The following is a 21803-nucleotide window of genomic DNA, read 5'->3' on the forward strand; positions in this document are numbered from 1 at the left end:
TGTTTTGTGTTTGCTTTATCCAGCTTCCAGTGAGTACATGCAAATTTCAAAGCATTGTAATGGTTACAACATTGCTATTTTGAGCTTTGCTTAAACTGCATTTTACTTCTGGTGAATGAAGTGTAGGGCGGATGTAGAAACACCTGAGAATACAAGCCCTAAGGGATCTGCCTCCGCGTAACTCAGGTTGCTCAGGATGGGCCATCATAAGGCCAATTGAGGTTGGTGTCTCAGAACGTTGTGGGCAGAGGCGTATCTAGGGTAGGGCGAGTGGGGCACGTGCCCTGGGCGCCTTGGCAGGCCCAGGAGAGGGGGGCGCCGTCGGCGGCCAGGGCATCATGCCCCACTCGCCCCCCAAGCCGAAATGTGAGGGGAGGAGAGCGCACCGTCTCTCCCTCCCCTCACCGCCGCTGAAAGCCCTAGCAGCGCTGCTGTGTCCGGCCTCCAGCGGCGTTAGCCAATCAGAGCTTGCGGACCGGCTCCTGATTGGCTGCCGGTCCGCGAGCTCTGATTGGCTAGCGAACCGGCGCCACACAGCCGCCGGACGGCCGGAGACCTGGAGCGGTGAGGGGAAGGAGAGGCGCTGCGCTCTCCTCCCCTCACATAGAGCAAGCAGTGCCGGTGAGTGACCGGGGGGGACGGGAGAACACAGTGGGGCATGTAACTGGCACAGTGGGGCATGTAACTGGCACAGTGGGGCATGTAACTGGCACAGTGGAGCATGTATCAGGCACAGTGTGGGGCATGTATCTGGCACTGTGGGGCAATGTATTTGGCACTGTGGGGCAATGTAACTGGCACTGTGGGGCATGTATCCGGCACTGTGGGGCAATGTAACTGGCACAGTGGGGCATATAACTAGCACAGTGGGGCATGTATCTGGCACAGTGGGGCATGTATCCGGCACTGTGGGGCAATGTAACTGGCACTGTGGGGCAATGTATCTGGCACTGTGGGGCAATGTATCTGGCACTGTGGGGCTTGTATCTGGCACTGTGGGGCAATGTAACTGGCACTGTGGGGCAATGTAACTGGCACTGTGGGGCATTGTATCTGGCACTGTGGGGCAATGTATCTGGCACTGTGGGGCATTGTATCTGGCACTGTGGGGCAATGTAACTGGCACTGTGGGGCATGTATCCGGCACTGTGGGGCAATGTAACTGGCACAGTGGGGCAATGTAACTGGCACAGTGGGGCATGTATCAGGCACAGTGTGGGGCATGTATCTGGCACAGTGGGGCATGTATCTGGCACTGTGGGGCATGTATCTGGCACTGTGGGGCATGTATCTGGCACTGTGGGGCAATGTAATTGGCACTGTGGGGCAATGTAACTGGCACTGTGGGGCATGTATCCGGCACTGTGGGGCAATGTAACTGGTACTGTGGGCCATTTTCAGTGGCCACACCCCTTCTGGTGCGTGGCCACGCCCATTCTGGTGCGTGGTCACGCCCCTTCTGGAGCGTGGCCATGGCCATTTTTTTCCACACGCGCCTCAGGCGCGCACATGCTTCTTTTCCTGTGTGGTTTTTTTTTTTTTTGGGGGGGGGGGCGCCATTTTCCATCGTGCCCTGGGCTCCGAAAACCCTAGCTACACCTCTGGTTGTGGGGGTGCAGAAAAATTTAGGGAATGTATTAGAAATGTGAATTTCCTTACTATAACGTGCTACTGTTTGAAATTATTTACTATTTCTTTTTTTCATAGGATTATCGCACAGTTACAGTAACATTCTTGTTTATTACTGCAGTAACACCAGAGATACATCACAGATATCTCAATTGTTTACTAAACTTTCACTAAGTTCTGCTGTCCCCATAATTCTGCATAGGGGCGACGATGGGAGGATGTTTAATAAGCTTCAAAAAGCATTATACCCGGCTCTATAGTGATAGTCAGGGGCGGACTGTGCTGGGGAACAGGGTGGCATGTGACCCCCTGGTCACACCTGCTTTCAACGCTTTTGGCCCGGTATCCAATGTACTGCTGGGTGCTGAGAGGGGTAGCGGTCCTTACGCCAATCTGGAGCATTGCTGGATGCAAGCAGATGCAGAGTTGTTTTGACAGTTTCAGAATGCATCATTGCGGCTCCACCCTTAGCAAATGCCATTTCCAGGGACAGACTGGAATTTTTCTGCCCTGTGTCATGAACGCTCGCAGTCGTGAAGGGGCGTATGACCTGAAAGGTGCGCGTGCCAGTTAAATGGGGTGCAGACACTGTTCATGGGGGCCGTGTCGCGAGTCAGGGGGCATGTGGGGCACGCCCCCATCTTTCTTGGAAAGAGACACTTTGGGCGGGGGGGGGGGGGGGACACAGAGAGCCTCTGTGACTGGACCGGCCCACCAGACCGTCGGTCCCTCTGGTATATGTCAGAAGTGCCAGATGGGCAGTCCGGCCCTGGCTGTGTCAGACTGATACTAATAGTCATATTCAGTCTGCTCCCTGCTCCTTCACACTTGGCACCAAGTTAAAGTTTTACATTGTCACACAGTGTAGGGTCAGAGGCAGCAGAGCTCTACAAGCCTTGCCACTTACTCGTCTCAAACCATTAAAAAATTTTATCAAAAGGTCTCTAAAATTGCTACCCAGTCAGCTGGAAAGGCAGGACCACTGATGACTTTCTCTGAGATGTACCTCCAGAAATAACGTCCATCCATAACCCTGAAAACACCCAGATCACTTGGTATGCTATGCATGCAATACAGTCATCCAATTTACTTCCACACATGTTCAGATTTTTGCAGTGCTTTCTGTATCATTCTTAAAGAAACGAGTCCTGACACTCAGGTCTCCGGTAATTCCAGCCGCCTGTCTTGTGTACAGTATCGCCCATTCTACTGAGATTATTAGTTACACAAGAGAATTCACCTGTTTATGCTTCCCTCAGCCGTGTTAATGGTGAATATGGGTGGGATGTACTACACATTGCATTTTGGACGCAATACATCCTACCACTTATCAGGTGCATAGCGGTGTTAATAACACAGGTATGAACCTAGAATTGCAAATAAAATCTCAAAGGACATCTCTTCCAAAAATAGCTGTCCTTTGCGATGGTAGGACTAACATGGGTTTATGACCTGGGAGTCCTTCTGCATATGCAGGGAACACTGAGATTGGATCCCTCTCAGAGAAGACAGCGGAAGGAAGCCCCTAGGCTTCTATTAGGCAATGCCATCTAAAGATGGCTTTGCCTAACGGGTCCAAGCTCAGAAAGTGTTGCATTCCAGAGCTTGGTACATTTAGGAAATGCAGGTAAAATTCATAGAAGGGCAGCGGTGAATGGATGACACCCACATGCACACGTCATCTGCATTGCGTTGGGAGAGGCTGGGGGCTATCTAGCAGCTCCGAGCTGGGTAAGCCCCCAGAGTGACGGGAATAGGTATGATTTGCAACCTCGCCTCCACGATGTGTGCTACAGGGATGTGGCCTTTCATGTTACGAGTTGGGCGTGACAACACATTCAGTACATCTGAGGTCTGATTTGTACACGGAAAGCGAGGACTCACGTCTTGTGGCATAACTTCATGTGCAGGAAGTATTCAGGTTGTAAATGGCGTCACTTCATTTGCAGGCAGGACGAGATTAAGGCAAGGGTGAGAGGGGAGGCCGTTCCAGGGCCCCTACACATTTGGTGCCCCCACAGAGTGCATTTTTAATCAGAGGATTTTCCCTCCGGCGGCTCAGCTGTATATTAACAGCAGGTAGTGAGGAGCTTCTCCATGTCAGTCTCACGGGATATTGACAGGTAATCCTGCGAGACAGTGACTGTGAGCCGTCTGCTGCTCCAGCGCTGATCCATAACAGCCAGATACTGTGTAGTGTGTGTGTGTGTGTGTGTGTGTGTGTGTGTGTGTGTGTGTGTGTGTGTGTCTGTGTGTGAGTGTGTGTGATGGGGGCCCCCACAACTTTATTGCCCTGGGCCTCCACCAGAGACTTGGGACATGTACTAAGCAGTGATAAAAGTGGAGAAGTTGCCTATGGCAACCAATCAGTTGCTCTGTATACTTTAATTTACGCAAATTATAAATGTTACGCCAATGTTGATTGTTTGCCATGGGCAACTTCTCCACTGGCTCACGTCTCCACTTTTATCACTGCTTACTTAGTACATCTCTGCCACAATCCAGCCCTATGTGCAGAGAATAATCAGGTAGTAAAGGCATCACTTCATGTGCAGGGCAGGGAGTAATCAGGTAGTGTCTGGCGTCACTTCATGTGCAGGGAGTAATCGGGTAATAACTGGCGTCACTTCATGTGCAGGGAGTAAGTGCATCATTTCATGTGCAGGGAGTAAGCTTGTAGTGAGCAGTGCCACTTCATGTGCAAGTAGTAAGTGGCATAATTACATGTGCAGGGAGTAATTGGGTAATACCTGGCGTAACTTCATGTGCAGGGAGTAAGTGCATCATGTCATGTGCAGGGAGTAAGTGCATCACTTCATGTGCAGGGAGTAAGCTTGTAGTGAGCAGTGCCACTTCATGTGCAAGTAGTAAGTGGCATAATTACATGTGCAGGGAGTAATTGGGTAATACCTGGCGTAACTTCATGTGCAGGGAGTAAGTGCATCATGTCATGTGCAGGGAGTAAGTGCATCACTTCATGTGCAGGGAGTAAGCTTGTAGTGAGCAGTGCCACTTCATGTGCAAGTAGTAAGTGGCATAATTACATGTGCAGGTAATAAGCATGTAGCAAGTGGGGTTCTTCAGGTGCCTCCAGAGGTACTGTAGGCTAGACTGGTGAAGGTCCCATTTCAGGCTAAAAGGTTTAGGATATCTGCCATCACTGGGAACAGATTTACTAACAAATGACAAACCCTAAGCTCATACAAGTATAGGGATATAAACAGACAATTAAACCCTTGGATTAGGAAAATGTTATAAACCCTGTGGATATTTCAGCCTTTAAAACACCTGCATCTGTATTCAGGCATGAATTGTCAGTTGGGGATCTTTGTTCTAAGGCAGATATGGAGGGAGGAGTGACACATTTTTGCCTTTGTAAGAAGACCGCAGTGTCCCCGTCTTCTGCCTTGCATGGCTGTCCACCAGGGGAGTGCTGTAAACACTACAGCGTGTGTGTATAGTCAGGAAATTATTCATTAGTATTTAGCATGTGTACAGCTTCCTCCATGCACCTCAGGGCCTTATTCAGGTCTCATTGCAATCACGATGCAGCCGCACTTTACCCCAACAGCCGTCAATGCGCACGCACAGGTCTCTCCTACATGTGCATGGCCCGGCCAATGCGATCGCAATGCATTGGCTGTGAACGCCTCTGCCCGATTGACAGGCAGAGGCGTTTGCGGAGTGGGATGCCACAAACAATGGGGCTGGCACCATTTTCGAGGCGCTGAGTGACATCACACGCAGCTACTCTGATGGTAAAGATGGCGGCGGTGCAGGTCATCCACAGTTTCTGCAATAGCAATTAAATTGCGGTGGCAGCCTCTGGGTCGGGACGGTCAGTATACTGCCCAGCATTGCCCAGTTTTTGGTGGCCCCCAGCATGTGATAGAAATTATTGCAGATTCTGCTTTTTAGAGTCTGCAATCCAAGACTGTTTATCAACTCCTCTCTGAAATGGAGATTTCCTATTGCTGAGCATCATCTGTGATAGCACTTCATAGTCTTCCTGAGAATAGACCCATTAGACTGTTGAATTAGTGACTCCTCATGTGGACAGGTATTCAGTGATCCAACATGATTTGAAAATGTGTGTGTGGACCAGCCAGATCAGTGATGACACAGTTACATAACTGTAGGGCTTCTGCATCCATCTGCCTACTTCTAATCTGCTTACTCTGCAGATGATTCTTCCAGTTATTGCGTGGCATACACACACTGCCTTCTCCCAGCCTGCACGGAAGTATGTGACTAGTCTGCAGGTCCTCACTTCCATGCAGCAATCTCAGATTTCTGATACTGTGCTATAGTCTTCTGTATAGCTGATTATAGTAAACATTGGAACTGGTGACCGGCGGTCTCCTGACCGCCGGTCACCTTACTGACGCCGGGATCCCGACGCCGCATACCGACCAGCATACCGACGCCGGGATCCGGCGGGGAGGGGCGAGTGCAGCAAGCCCCTTGCGGGCTCGCTGCGCTCGCCACGCTGCGGGCTCGGTGGCGACCTGCGGTCGCCATGGGATCTATTCCCACTCTATGGGTGTCGTGGACACCCACGAGTGGAAATAGTCCCTGTTGGTCGGCATGCCGACCATCGGGATAGTGAGCCGTTCGGCTCACGGAGGAGGTCATGTGACTGTCGGTCAGCTGACCGGCGGGCACATGAATACCACCCGTAACCAAGGCAGTGCAATATGTTTTCCGATGCTTGGACTTAACCTTGGAATCGTGATAACCTAAAAGGTGATACTTGGCAGGATGGAACACTAGTTACATAACAGATTGACCAGAAGGTACAGCTCATAGGTACAAGAACAGCAAGCACTGATGTTGCTCCAACAGGAGACAGATGTTTGCTGATATGCTGGAAACTGCAGAACCACACACAGGGCTTGATCCTGAGTCAAATCCAAATTTGGATCTGCACTGCACATGCAGCACAGAAAGCAGTGGCAGACTGTGCATGCCCCATACCTTGGGGGTCATTCCAACCCGTTCGCACGCAGCGGTTCTTTGGTATCGTTGCCAGAGAAGCGGTCGCAGCAGCGACCGCAAGAAGATGGACAGCAAGAGGGCGTTCCGGGGCATCAACTTACCGTTTGCTGACGTTTTCGTGGAGTGGTAAGTAAAACGCAGGCGTGTCTAGGCGAACGGAGGGCGGAGGTGTGATGTCAAAGCCGGCCCCATAATCACTGAATCCGTCGCACAGGGTAAGTATGTCCAGGGCTGGTCTTGTTTTTTTGAGTGAAACTTTTTTAGCATAGCAGGGCTGCACAAGCGATCGCAGCCCTGCTGTGCTAAAATACACTCCCCCATAGGCGGAGATTAGTTGATCGCACCAGCAGCAGCTTGGTGCGATCAACTCGGAATGAGGGCCCTTGTACAGTATACGCACACGGATGGAAACTGAAAGTGTGGATGATTTATCCTCTGTTTTTAGATGTCTCTGTCAGGGGTGTATCTTCCTATTGGCCAGGATGGCACTTGCCAGGGGCGCCAGCCAAAGGGGGGGGGGGGGGGGCACCACCTGGCAGTGCCTACAGCGCCAGGGAGTAGAATGACATAGTAGTTCTCACTGAGTACATCCCTTAGCAGTGCTCATCCACTGCCGGTCTCTCAGAAGCGTATTGCACTCTGACACTCTCTGTGACTACAGTCACAATGATGGTGAATATAGCCAGGGAGCGGGGCACTTCCAGGTATGCGGAGGGGAGAGGCACCTCCTCTTCCTCATCCGCTCCCCTTCTCATTGGTCCCACGTGGTCTGTCACTAAACACCAGCCACTACAATCATCACCAGTCAGCAGTGCTGCATGAGCATACCTGTAAATTTTCTGTGGTACCGTAGCTGCACTGCATGGTCTATGCTGGCAGTCTGGTTCACAGCTTACAAAGAGCTCTGTATGGAGAGGTATCTAGACCAGTGACTGCCTGTCCAGCTGTGTTGAGACTACAAGTCCCAGCACACCTTGTCAACTGAATTTGCTGGGACATGTAGTGCCATCACATCTAGAGAGGGTTTTTTTAACTGTATGTATGTGTGCATATATCCCCTCGGTGTCCCTGTCCGCACCCTCCTTATAATTCCCCCTCAGTGTCCCTGCCCGCACCATCCCTGTAACTGCCCCCTCAGTGACCCTGCCCATTAACTCCTGTAATTCTCTCTCAGTGTCCCTGCCCTCACCCTACCCATAATTCACCCTTAGTATCCCTGCCCGCACCCTCCCCTTAATTCCCTCTCAGTGTCCCTATCCGCACCCTAACCGTAATTCCCCCTCAGTGTCTCTGCCTGCACACTCCTCGCATTTACCCCTCAGTCTCCCTGCCTGTATCCTCCCCGTAATTCCATCTCAGTCTCCCTGTCCGCACCCTCCTTGTAATTCCTCCTCAGTGTCCCCGTCTGCACCACCCTGTAATTCTCTCTCAGTGTTCCTGACCTCAGCCTCCCTGTGACATCCCCCTCAGTGTCCCTGCACGCACACTCCTGTAATTCCCTCTCAGTGCCCCTTCCCACACCCTCCCTGTAATTGCCCCTCAGTGTCCTTGACCTCAGCCTCCCTGTAGCCCCTCCCTTTCATTTTCCCTACCCAAACCCTCCCTGTAATTCCCCCTTAGTTTCCCTGACCTCCATCTTCCTGTGACTCCCCCTCAGTGTCCTTGCCCACACTCTCCTGTAATTCAACCTCAGTGTCCCTGCCCACACCCTCCCTGTAATTTCCCCTCAGTGTCCCTTCCTGCACACTCCTGTAATTCCCCCTCAGTGTCCCTGCCCACTCCCTCCCTGTAATTGCCCCTCAGTGTCCCTGACCTCAGCCTTCCTGTAAGCCCTCCACCTCATTGTCCCTACCCGCACCCTACCTGTAATTCTCCCTTAGTGTCCCTGCCCACTCCCTCCCTGTAATTCTCCCTCAGTGTCCCTGACCTCAGCTTATCTGTAACCCCCCACCCCCCTCTGTGTCTCTGGGTGGGCGAGGTGGGGGGCACCAGTTCCTTACTTTGCCAGGGGCGCTCAGACCCCTAGATACACCCCTGGTCTCTGTATCTGAAATGGGTGTTTCTGGGTGGCAATTGAGCAGCTGCAAGGAACAGAACCATCTCCTGGGATTGCCATGCGAGTATCTGGGCATGTAGGCCAAATTCCATGCTCATCTAGAACATGAGGAAGGAAATGTGAGGTCTGTATCTGACCATGTTTGGCATCCAGCATGGGGTGGCTGTAGGTTCCGATACTAATGATAAAGTTGTGGTTGCGGTGGCGTGACCTTCCACATCAGGACGGGTGGATTGTCGGCATAGATGTATTCTCATTAGCGTAGGGTAGTAAGCAAGCTGCCACTATCATACGGAAAAGTGGCCGCCGAGTCATCTGTCTCAGAATCAAGTACAGACGGGCTGATTTGGAGACAACTTTGCCATTGTGCATGCATCTAAATGTCACGCAGCGCATGCATGCCATGGTGTATCTGCACGGAGACGCAGGGTCATTTGAGTCACAAGGACTCTGGAAAGTATTGGGTGTTCCCCAGCGGGGAGTAGGAGGGAACTAAACAGATGCATGTAGATAATCTGTCTGATAGGTGTGTTATGGTAGTGTCGCAGGACACTTAAGGGGACATTTACTAAGCAGTGATAAGAGCAGAGAAGTGAGCCAGTGGAGAAGTTGCCCATGGCAACCAATCAGCACTGAAGTAACATCTATAATTTGTATACTATAAAATGATACAGAGCTGCTGATTGGTTGATGGGGCAACTTCTCCACTGGCTCACTTGTCCGCTCTTATCACTGCTTAGTAAATGTCCCCCATAATCATGTACATTGGAGCCCATACTCAGCCATCTAGCATGGGGCTGCTGCAAGTCCCGATGGTGCTTCCAATGGTTGCAACTGCAGTTGGTCAGAGTGGACATCCTAGTCCTTCCACATTCAGATGCACGGCTGTGCACCAGGGATGATACGAGCAGTGTTAGTGCCTGCGACTCAGAATCAGACCCAGAAGGTTTTGAGATTCATCATTACAAAACATCCAGTAATCTGTAACCATTGTATGCCAATTATTTGTTGATATTACTGTGCAGTTTACTGTTTAATCAGATCTTCTGATCTTGCTAATATTCTTTATGCGGCTATGTAACTTAAGGCAACTGGCACCGATAAGAGTGAGTTAGAGGACCAGCCCTCCGATGGCATAAATACCATGCAACCGTAAGGCAGACTTCAGCATCAAGCACAGCATAACAGCACCACAATTACCCTGCAGAAAATATGCTTTCATGTCATTTCATTTTCCGTTTGACAGTAGAAATAAATAAAGACTCTAATAAAATCAAGTGATCAGGTTACCGTTTTAATGTGCGACATACATGTAAATCAAATGCTTTCTGCAGCCGCTCCTTACACCGAAAATGAGCTCGTGCTGGTACTTTGTATACACACGGCGGATTAACATGGTGATGGAATAACTGTACATATAAAGATATATTTTGTATCACAATACTTTGTGGCACAGCTTAGAATACTACTTGTAATGTGAGGCATTTGGAGTGAGGTATGTCATGCCTATGGCATCTGCCTTGGCACATTGTTCAGCTTCTAATGAAAGTAAATCTCTACGGATAGTGGATGTAAAGTGCATCTCTAAAGCTGTAAATAGAGGATATTATCTAATTGCTGAGATTGGCTTGTTCAATGAATCTGTCAGAATGGATATCTGCATTACAAAGTTGCTTTCAGACTCATCTTCACTTTCCCTGCCACATTCTTCCTCCACAGTGTACATAGGGTAAACTTTCATTTTTCCACTAAGTGTTTGGACTTGTTCTTTAGAATGGAAGCCATAAAGTTTATTTTTGGCAGGCTGACTCATTATACTTTTAAACAATTTTGACAGGTCGAATATATGGACATTGTGATGGTTCATGGGGGAGGGGCGGTGTCAGATGCAAGGAAAAGTAACCCTTATGGCACTGGAGATTATCATTGATAAATACAGTATGTACCAAGAAGTAGCTTGCATTGCCAGGGTCATATCTGTAGCTGACACTGCTTCAGGCATGATGAGTGCATTTGTACTAAGGGGGACATTCCGACCCAATCGCACGCTGCAGTTGTTCGTTACCTAGCGATCGCCTCTGCCTGATTGACAGGCAGAGGCGTTCGTTGGATGGGAGGGGGCGGCACGGCAGCGTTTAGCCGCCGTTTTCGGTGTGCGGTCCGGCCAACGCAGGCGGGACCTGGGGCAGCGACGAGTAACTCCCGGCCAGCCGCAGGAGCTGCTCTTCAAGTACAAAAGCATTGCCGCTGTGCGATGCTTTTGTACTTGTGCGGGGGGGGTCACTGACATGCAGGGCGGACTAGCCCTGTACCGGGTCAAAATTCTCGACCCGGTAATTTGCATGTCTGTGTGAAAGGGGGAGTCAGGCAGGTTCCGGCAAAACGACCCGGCACTGAAATGCTGGGTAATTGCTGGGACTTTCAGACATTTCAGTCTGAAAAGGGTATAAGTATCTTATTACGGCTACTAGCGAGTATGACCCCTGCAACTTTATATTGATAAATCAGCCATGAATATATTATCATGAGGAAACAAAATACTATAGGCCTTCTTTTTCCTGGCCTATTTAATTAATAAGCCCCTAGATGTCTAAAGGTGCTTACACACTAGGCGAAGTGCTCCATGAGCGGCATCACCTAGTGTTTTCACATCCACGTCTGGGCCGTCCGACTTGGGCATACACTCAATGCGATATTGCTAGCGATATCACACAGTGATGTCATGCCGCGGCCGGGCCGTGCATGCAGCTTTGGACGATAAGTCCAAATTAAGCTGTATGCACAGCCAACACCTAGGGTCATTAAGATCAGCCGTCCTCAGCTGCATACACACTGGGCGATATAGTAAACAATGTCTCTCAGGAGGGTAAATGAGTGTACAGGCCTTTATATCTGTCAGTTTATTAAACTGTACAAATGCCAATGTTCATGTTTTGTGTAAAACTCCTATAATATAGGTGGTCATTCCGAGTTGTTCGCTCGTTGCCGTTTTTCGCAACGCAGCGATTAGGTGGAAAATGCGCATGCACATGGGGGGTAATTCCAAGTTGATCGCAGCAGGAATTTGGTTAGCAGTTGGGCAAAACCATGTGCACTGCAGGTGGGGCAGATATAACATGTGCAGAGAGAGTTAGGTTTGGGTGGGGTGTGTTCAATCTGCAATCTAAATTGCAGTGTAAAAATAAAGCAGCCAGTATTTACCCTGCACAGAAACAAAATAACCCACCCAAATCTAACTCTCTCTGCACATGTTATATCTGCCTCCCCTGCAGTGCACATGGTTTTGCCCAACTGCTAAAAAATTTCCTGCTGCGATCAACTTGGAATTACCCCCATGGTATTTACACAAAACTTAGTAGATTTGCTGGTGTTCGTGCGGTGCTTTTCAGTCTCACTGCTGATCGGTGAGTGATTGACAGGAAAGGGGCGTTTCTGGGAGGTAACTGAGCGTTTTCCGGGAGTGTGCTAAAAAACGCAGGCGTGCCAGGGAAAAACGCAGGAGTGTCTGGAGAAACGGGGGAGTGGCTGGCCGAACGCAGGGCGTGTTTGTGACGTCAAACCAGGAACTAAACGGACTGAGGTGATCGCAATCTAGGAGTAGGTCTGGAGCTACTCAGAAACTGCAAGGAATTATTTAGTAGCAGTTCTGCTAATCTTTCGTTCGCTATTCTGCTAAGCTAAAATACACTCCCAGAGGGCGGCGGCCTAGCGTTTGCAATGCTGCTAAAAGCAGCTAGCGAGCGATCAACTCGGAATGAGGGCCATAATCCGTAGACTGACCTGATACTTTGGGAAACAGTTTGTACTGAATGCTCTGAGTGCTGGGTGCAGGCAGGAGTGGATGTAGTGTGGTTGCAGGGAGGCAGTCAGGCAGAGCAGCGCTGGGGCACACATTCTTGACTCACCACTTTATGGGACACTTTCATGCTGTAGATTATGCCTGTGTCAATTAGGCATTAAAATAGTCAATTTGGAACTTATTTTTAGTCATGGTATTTGAAATATTTTAGCTGTGCACTCTACTAATGAAATTCTTTCGCTAAATATTAACTCAGTCACTGCTGACCACTATGGTCCAAAAGACATTCTGAAGTCCAGCTCATTATTGGTGTAATAATCATTTCTGAAATAATATCTGCCAAGTGCCAACATTATCTCCAGGACAGATACTGTATGTGCTCAAAACTGCAACTAGTCTGTAACTAAGGTTTGTTCTTACGAGAGATCCGTGCTTAAATTCTAAGCAATCTGGAAATAAAGCACGGATCACTCCGTTTGTATGCCCATCGCGATAGCGATGCGCTACCCCGCACGTCGCTATTGCTGACTCTAGATTTGGCATGCATGCATGTATGGGGTGCATAGTGATCGGACAATCACTCCAAGCATCAGAGCGTTTCTCTGATCTGAAGAGTGATCTGCACAGTGTGTACTAGGCATAAAGCTGGGTACACACTATCCAATGGTCAGCTTGGCTTATCGGGCTCAGTAGTTGGATACTGTGTATGCCGGACCGTTAGCGCTCTAACGCTCCTGCAATGGTCAGTTCTGGGGACAATACAGCATTCCTGACCTCCTGATCCCATCGTAGAGATCAAGAGGAACCCTGCACTGAGAAAGATATTGCTCAGTGTGCAGCAATCTGATAAGCGCTCTTCCAGATTGGAGCGTTTATCGGCTTGACACACACTATTGCTAGGTGTGTACTTAGCTTTACACAGTGCCATGCAATAGTTCCCCAGGTATAAAAGAATGTAATACACTACAGTAATTCAGATCATCCGTTTTAGATTTTGTTTTCAGCCCAGTCCATAAAAGTAAAAATCGTCTTAATTACAATAATAACCTACTGTGCCTATTTTACCGGGTGTGGTATGTTAGGTAGATTAGACTTAGGTCAACGGTGTCTAGGCCGAGCACTGTTGGTTGACAGTAAGAAGATCGACATGGTTTCTAGGTCGACAGGGACTCTAGGTCGACATGAGAAAGGTTGACATGTTGTTGTTGTTGGTTTTTTTTTTTTTTGGGGGGGGGGGGGGGTAGTTTTCTCCGTACAGTGACTGGTAACCCCAATTAGTGCACCGTCTCCCCTCGAATGGCTCGCTTCGCTCGCCATGCTTCAGCCAGGTTACCATTCCCAATTGTAGTCCACGTGGATCGTAAAGTATGAAAAAGTAAAAAATGTGAAAAAAATGTGAAAAACTCATGTCTACCTTGTGTCATGTCGTCCTAGAACATGTCGACCTAGAGTCCCTGTCAACCTAGAAACCATGTCAACCTACTTACTGTCAACCAATAGTCGTCGACCTGGACAGTGTCGACCTACTTACTGTCGACCTAAAGACCGGATCCCATTTTACCAACCCCTTTTCTTTCTTTCTGTAATTCCTTGTTATTTGTATTACAATACAGTCCTCCTATAAACATTTCCATTATAGTGTCACTTTGGAGAAAAACTTTTACATAGCAATTAATTACATCTGTACCTATACTTATTCTCTTTCCCAGTGAAGTTAAGTCAACCACCATTAAAACTGAAGGTACAGTACAATCCTCTTTGAAGATGAAGAAAGTGCACGTTATGTACAGGCCTGGTACATGTCAACCCATGGTACTGTTATTATTAACATTTATTAATGCGGCTCCAGCTTATTCCAGAGTGCTGTACAATTACGTATAAACATAGTAAAGCTTGGTATCCAATCCATCCAAGCTCCACAGTGTACATGTCACAGACAAACAGTGGTTGCAGCATCAGTATAAGATCCAGGCGGGCGGGATCACGGCGGCGAATGCAGCGTGTCCCCTCGCGGGCTGGTAAGCGCAGGGTTCTATTTCCCCTCAGGTGGTCGCGTGGACCACCACCCAGGTGGGGAAAACAGCCGGCGGTCAGGACTCCGACTGCTGGTATTGCAGATGGTGTTGGGATTCCGGTGTCGGTATATTGACCGCCGGGATCCTGTCCGGCGGTCAATTGACTGCCTCCCGCAGCGATTACATTTATACACCAGCATCTAGCTGGGGACCGTTGTCTTGTACCTCAGTGAGATCACAAGCTCAAAATTAATTCATAGGTGTCTTTAAGGTAGAAAAGCCCTGAATACAGCAGAAACTGATGTTTTTGATGGATTAGGCAGCCTCCCTATTTATCAATACCTGCAGTCTGTGATAGCCATTGTCGGATATCGCTGGCAGCGGCCATTGCAGCTGTTCAACTTATGCAATAGCTGGTAAGTGCATATTTACCATGGACAGCTGCCAAACCGATGCTAGTGCCATCTCAGTATGGAGATAGCGAATGAGGTATTTTTCTTGATACCACATACCCTATCACCATCCTGATATGCTTTAATACAGAATAAACAAAGCATTTTATAACAATATTAAAAAAAACAACTATTTTTTAGAACTGTAGACAGACAGACAGACAGACAGACAGACAGACAGACAAACGAACAGAGAGAGAGAAAGAGACCCAAAAGGGATTTTTTTATTTTATTTTTCATTTGCTTTGAAGGGTCATCTGAATAAAAGTATCAGTGTTACAGTGCACATTATAATTCGGAATTAATTAAAAGAAAAAAGAAAAGTATATACTGTATTATTACATCAATTATTCACTACTAACATTTGTGTCGTACATCCTTAAATAATGAACTAATATCCGTTTGCCTCATTATGTAAATGTACTGAGGGATATTGGACAGTCTGTGCTATGCAGGAAACAGGTGGTTGCATGCGTTCTTTTCATGGTCATTTTTGACATACCACAATAAACATTTACTGTTTTCTGATGACCTGCTTTGGTTTCCCATGTACACAGTGAAATATCTATGATGGGTTTATTGAAGCTGATAGAGACAGTTTTATTGAGCAACAGAGGCTGCAACAACATTGCCCGAAGCCTGGCTCTAACGACAGCTGCTAAAGTCACAGCATTCTCTTTTGTGGGCTCTCTTCTGACACTCTACCACCTGTAATGGTCACAGTAAGAAATAGCAGACATGTTAGTCATGAAAAGTCTTGTCCTTAAAGTTTAGGGTAACCACATGTTTTTGTTAGGGTCTAATCGGCAAAAAATAATATTGAACAGCCCAAATCATAAAGAGAATGTTTATTTAAAAAGCTGATCATTATATCATTGCTGTTAAACTGCTCTGTGTACATAAATTATTAGTGTAAAGTAGATAAGCATATATTGTAGGAGTTATAGAGACTAAACAGCTTGTCATAAAACAGAGAACATTGTACACATTATCACACATGAGATTATCAGGCAGTGCTAGAGGGTCTGCAACCCCAGGAGTTTCTTCTAGATCCAGTCTCAGTTTACTAACAAGGCGACGTCAGCCTGTTTGAGGTTTTCTCTTCCAGCCAGCAGTGTAAGTAAGCATGGAAGGATTTTTTTCAACTGGCCTCCCAGCCTATTAGGCATGCAATAGAACAGAGAATGAGTGCATGTTAGTGAATATTAGGGGTATCAGTAATCAGGGCAGGATTAAGGTTTGTGAAGGTCCCAGGGCAGATCCGTTACTACGCGTGTGCCAGGTGTGCCTGGCACACAGCACAGTTGCCCTGAGGGCGCAACTGCCAGCATTCCAAGTCAGCGGCTTGTAATGATCAAAATTACTGCACCGGATCCGTAGCAGCGCTATGTAATTGGTAGCAGCGCCGCTGCAACTGTCCCTCTCCATCCGCATTGGCTGGCCAGCGCTGCTGTGAATGCTGGGATGCTTTTCTTTCATCCCAGCATTCACAGCGGCGGCGGCCAGACAATGCGGAAGGAGAGGGACAGCTGCAGCGGCGCCGCCACCAATTACAGTGTGCTGCTGCGGCTCCCGAATCCCCCTCCCTCCTCCTCCTTCTCCCCTGCCTCCGGAGCTGCCAGCACTGAGGAGCCTGACTGCCTGAGCCAGCGGAGAGATGGTACACATCTATCTGTCTGTCTGTCTATCTATCTATTTTGTCTGCCGTACTGTGTAAAAAGGGGACGCTGTCTACCGTAATGTGTAAAAAGGGGGACGCTGTCTGCCGTGATGTGCTAAAAGGGGGACACTGTTGCCGTAATGTGTAAAAAAGGGGACGGTGTCTGCCGTAATGTGTAAAAGGTGGACTCTGTCTGCCATAATGTGTAAAAAGGGGACGCTGTCTGCCGTAATGTGTAAAAAGGGGACATTGTCTACCGTAATGTGTAAAAAGGGGGACTGGCTGTCGTAATGTGTAAAAAGGGGGACTGTCTGCAGTAATGTGTAAAAGGGGGAATCTGTCTGCCGTAATGTGTAAAAGGGGCTCTACCTGGTGTAGTGGCACTACTGTGAGGCGTAATTTGAATAATGGAGACTACTGTGCACCGTAATATGAATTGGTATTATTTTGTGGCCACACCCCTTCCCCATGAAGCCATGCCCCTATATTTTTTGCGCGCACCTAAGGCGCGCACTGCCCCCATTTTACATAAGAGGGGGGCGCCAATGCCGTTTCTTGCACACAGCGCTAAAATGCCTAGTTACGGCACTGTCCCAGGGTAACTAATTTGTGGGGGGCTGAACTAATGAAATTGTCAGTAAAATCTGCTGACAATGTTATTTAAATAGTATAATGTGTAACAGATACTCCCAGCACCACAAATATGTTAAACACTGTAGTGCCCCCAGATCACATTATGCAGTGGCGTCACGAGGGGGTGCGGAGGGTGCAACCCGTGCCGGGTGTTACCTCCCGAGGGGTGACACCACAGTGTTGGCTCCTGCTCAGTGACAGGAGCCGGGTGCTGCACTGTAATATTATGTGCAGCTACTGAGTTCCTGTCACCCTGTAGAAGCCAGCACTGCAGGCACGCTAGTCTCTGGGGGCAGCCTGCATCTCCCAGACCCCCGGAGTGACGAAAACGGGGGTCGGGTCGCTTAGCCATGCCCCTCACATGAAGCCACGCCCTGTCCTGTGAAGCCACTGCCTTTTTTTTCCGCAGTCGCATTAGGTGTACTCCAGGTGAGTAACACCTCTGTATTATGCCACACAGAAATCCCCAACCTGGTGATGTAGTTATGTGTAACACTACCCCCCCCCCCCCCAACAACCCACCCTTAGTGTGTGTGGACCCCAACCACTCCGTCCGCTCTGTTGTCAATCCAGCTCTGTGCATTACTGTTTATTGTTGTTGGATGAGCGCAGAAGGGATTCCTCATTTTCTTGTGCATTATTGTTCCAGGGGGATTGAGTGATCATCCGTTGGCGTCCCCACTGCAGCTCTCTGAGGCGCAGCAGTCCTCTACCTCCTCTCTTTTATAATTAAGTACTGGATGAGAGATATTTCTATAATAGATAAAAATTATGAGGGGGCAGACACTGCTGTAGGCCCCCAACTTTAAACACCACTTCAGGTTTACTTTATGTTGTGGCTGCATTTTGTTTGGAACTGATTTCATATATATGCCTTATATATGTGTTGATGAGATACACAAGGTATATATATATATTTCTATATTTCTATACTTTGTCTCTCTCCAAGGTTTGAGACATCTCCCCAGAGTTTGGGAACCACTGTAATAATATAAGATTAAGTGCCCAGGGGCATAGCGAGGGCTGCACTGGTGGAGCTCATGCTACGGGCACCTCCTCCGTCATCGCTGCGTTGGACTGGCCATCTGGCAGGGCCCTGGTGGCATGTGCAGCAGTGTGGGTTTGGACTGGAGCCAGGATGTCAGCGCACCTGCAGCCACAGCCGCAGACCAAGAGACAGTGCTGCAGTCATTTAAATCATAAGCCAATCGGAGTTTGTGGAATGGCAGTCAATCAGCAGCGACTGCCGGTCCGTGCGCTCTAATTGGATTGCTACTGGCTCCAGATTTGAATGATGGTGGCACTGTCTTTTAGGCTGCAGCTACAGCAGGTGTGCTTACGTCCCGGCTCCAGGGACGTAAGGGGCGAGGGGATGTTGGAGGAACACATGGGGGTGGTAAGTTGCTTGGAGGGCAGTGGCGTCACAAGGCGGGTGCGGGGGGTGCGGCCCGCACCCGGGTGTGACGCCTGGAGGAGGGTGACACCAAATGTCTGCTCCCCCGCAGTGTCAGGAGCCAGGTGCTGCAGTGAGAAAGTCTCCTACAGCACCCGGCTCCTGTCACAGAAGAGGAGCCGACAGCGGACGGAGACTGGCTCTGGGGGAAGCCCAGCATCTCCGGAGATGCTGGGCACACCCCCAGACTGACGATTCCGGGATCCCTGCGAAGCTACGCCCCTACGTACAAGGCCACGCCCCCTTTTTGCCGCGATCGCGGCAGGAGATCGGGGGTGCGCACCGGGTGTCACCACACCCGGTGACGCCTCTGTTGGAGGGTCTAATGTATAAGGAGCATTGCTGTGTAGCATAATGTGTGGGGCATTACTGTGTGTGGCCTAATATGTAAGAAGCATTAATGTGTTGCATAATGTATGGGGGGCATTACTGTGTAGTATAATGTATAGGGGTCATTACTGTGTTTGGTCTAATGGGTGTAGTACTGCTGACCGGCGGTCAGGAGACCGCCGGTCAGTTTACCGACGCCGGGATCCCGGCAGCATACCGACGCCGGGATCCCGGCGGGGAGGGGCGAGTGCAGCAAGCCCCTTGCGACCTGCGGTCGCCACGGGTTCTATTCTATGGGTGTCGTGGACACCCACGAGTGGAAAGAGACCCTGTTGGTCGGCATGCCGACCATCGGGATAGTGACCCGTCGAGCTGGTGGAGGAGGTCATGTGACTGTCGGTCAGCTGACCGGCGGTCACATGAATACCACCCTGGCCTAATATGTAAGCTGCATTACTGTGTAGCATAATGTATAGATGGCATTACTGTGCAGCATAATGCATAAGAGACAATACTGTGTAGCAAAATGTATAGGGCATTACTGTGTAGTATAATGTATAGGGGGCATTACTGTGTGTGGCCTAATATGTAAGGAGCATTACTGTGTAACATAATGTATAGGGGGCATTACTGTGTAGCATAATGTTTTGGGGGCTTTACTGTGTAGCATAATGTTTTGGGGGCATTACTTTGTAGCATAATGTTTTTAGGGCATTACTGTATAGTATAATGTATAGGGGGCATTACTGTGTGTGGCCTAATATGTAAGGAGCATTACTGTGTGGAATGTGTAAGGGCCACTGCTACTGCATAACAGAGAAACCACCGTGTAGGTAAGGTGTATATTTAGTACACACAAAACTGTGAATGTTATTAGTGGAATTGCTTTAGTAGTTTGGAATTTCTAGCCATCCATGCCCCAGTTTGATACTGTCCCTAATATTATTTTTTTCCCCTTTAATTTAATCCCATATGCACACGTGGGGGGAGGCACTGTAGCATGCACGTGCTCCAGGTTCCATGGCTACATGGTTGCTGCACCTCTGAGAGTGCCAGACTGAACTGGTTTTGGGAAGGGGGAAATTGGCCGCAGACCCCTTCTGGACTTCTCCTGCTGGGAAGCTAGAACAAGCTGTGTACTCACAGTCACTGGGGGAGATGTTTCAAAGTTTTTGAAGAGTGAAGAAGTAGACAAGTGTAGAAATTCCCTATGTCTACCATTATGCTTGTCATTTTATAGACTGTGCTAGATAAATGACATAGGGTCATATTGATCATGAAAAAATTGTGCAATAAGAATTTTTAGTCTTCAATTCTCATTATATTCACTCACAGTATTCATTATGCCCCCATGAGAAAATTCTCACTTCCGAAAAACTGGCCTTTTTTGAGAAGACAGTTTTTCGGAAAGTGATAATTTCCCCCTCTGGCTGCCAAACCTCCCCGCCAACAGCGGCTGCATCTTATTATCAGAAAGGGTCAATGCAGCTGGTTCTGGTATGAATGGTCGACCATGTTAAGGTCGACAGTCATTAGGTCGACCATTGTTGGTTGACGTTGACATGGACAAATAGTCGACACATGAAAATGGTCGACACATGACATGCCGACACATGAAAAGGTCGACATGGGTTTTTGAACTGTTTTTGGTGTAATTTTTTTCTGTAACATGACCAGGATTCCCAATTAGTGTACCGCGTCCACTTGCATGGCTTGCTTCGCAGGTTACTATTCCCAACCATAGTCCACGTGGATGATAAAGTATGAAAAAGTAAACGTTTAAAAAAAAAAAAGTAATGTTGACATTTTCATGTGTCGACCATTTGTCCATGTCGACCATGTGATTGTGTCAACTAATAGTGATCGATCTAGTGACTGTCGAGCTAAGTAGGGTCAACCTGCCAAATGGATACCAATGCAGCCTTATAACAGTTAAAGGATGATGAATATGCCCAGTACGCTGTTTGGTTACTATGGGCAACATCTCCACTTCTCTCTCTAAAGTTTGTTACATCTCCCCTCCAGTGAGTGCAGTGATTTTATAATCAATTGCAGAGCTGTGAGCTTTTATTTTATTACTTTGGTAGCTGGGGAAGGCAGGATGGCTAATCCATTTCTCTGTTTCCGACTAGCTATGCCTGTCTAACCTCTGCTGAGTACCGGCTGAGGCTGAGAGAGGCAGTTTTGAAAGAAAGACACTGAGTGGGTAAGAGAAAGAGAGAGAGGCAGCATGGGAGAGACAGACAGAGCACTGAGAGACTTGCTGAGAGCAGAGAAAGCTGCAAGAGATTGGCTGAACACTGAAAGATAAACCGTCTTAGAGAGACAGGCTGAGAGGTAAGAGCGAGACCGCTGTGGTGGGAAACAGGCTGAGCACTGAGACACAGGCTGAGAGCTGTGAGAATGCATCTATAATAAAGACATGCTGATAGACACAGACTGAGAGAGAGAGAGACAGGCAGACTGAGAGTGTTAAGGGCCCCATACACTACTGCGACATGTCCATCTGACATGTCGCAGACGATTGCGGGAGATCATCCCGGCAGCCTCCCGGAGGGCAGGATCGTCCAAGATACAGCGTATGCAGTTCTTTTGCATACAATGTATCTTGGGCGATTCTGGCCGATCCCAGCCACGCCTGCGGGGTCGGACTAGATTGAATGTGCAGCACATTCAATCTAGAGCACAGGTTCTCAAACTCGGTCCTCAGGACCCCACACGGTGCATGTTTTGCAGGTCTCCTCACAGAATCACAAGTGACATAATTAACTCCACCTG

General features: G+C 48.6%; 1 protein-coding gene and 1 long non-coding RNA gene across 3 annotated transcripts in view; one reads left to right on the plus strand and one right to left on the minus strand.

Moving 5' to 3' along the window:
* The window catches only part of PRKG1 (protein kinase cGMP-dependent 1), a 1872748-nt gene that overhangs the window by 7990 nt on the left and 1842955 nt on the right, over positions 1–21803 (plus strand). The window lies entirely within an intron of this gene.
* The window catches only part of LOC135058104 (uncharacterized), an 81826-nt gene continuing 75260 nt past the window's right edge, over positions 15238–21803 (minus strand). Inside the window, exon 3 of the long non-coding RNA XR_010244604.1 lies at positions 15238–15657. This is a non-coding gene — a long non-coding RNA (uncharacterized LOC135058104). The remainder of the gene's footprint in view (positions 15658–21803) is intronic.

Source organism: Pseudophryne corroboree, chromosome 3, assembly GCF_028390025.1.
Source record: "Pseudophryne corroboree isolate aPseCor3 chromosome 3, aPseCor3.hap2, whole genome shotgun sequence".
Taxonomy (NCBI): Eukaryota; Metazoa; Chordata; class Amphibia; order Anura; family Myobatrachidae; genus Pseudophryne; species Pseudophryne corroboree.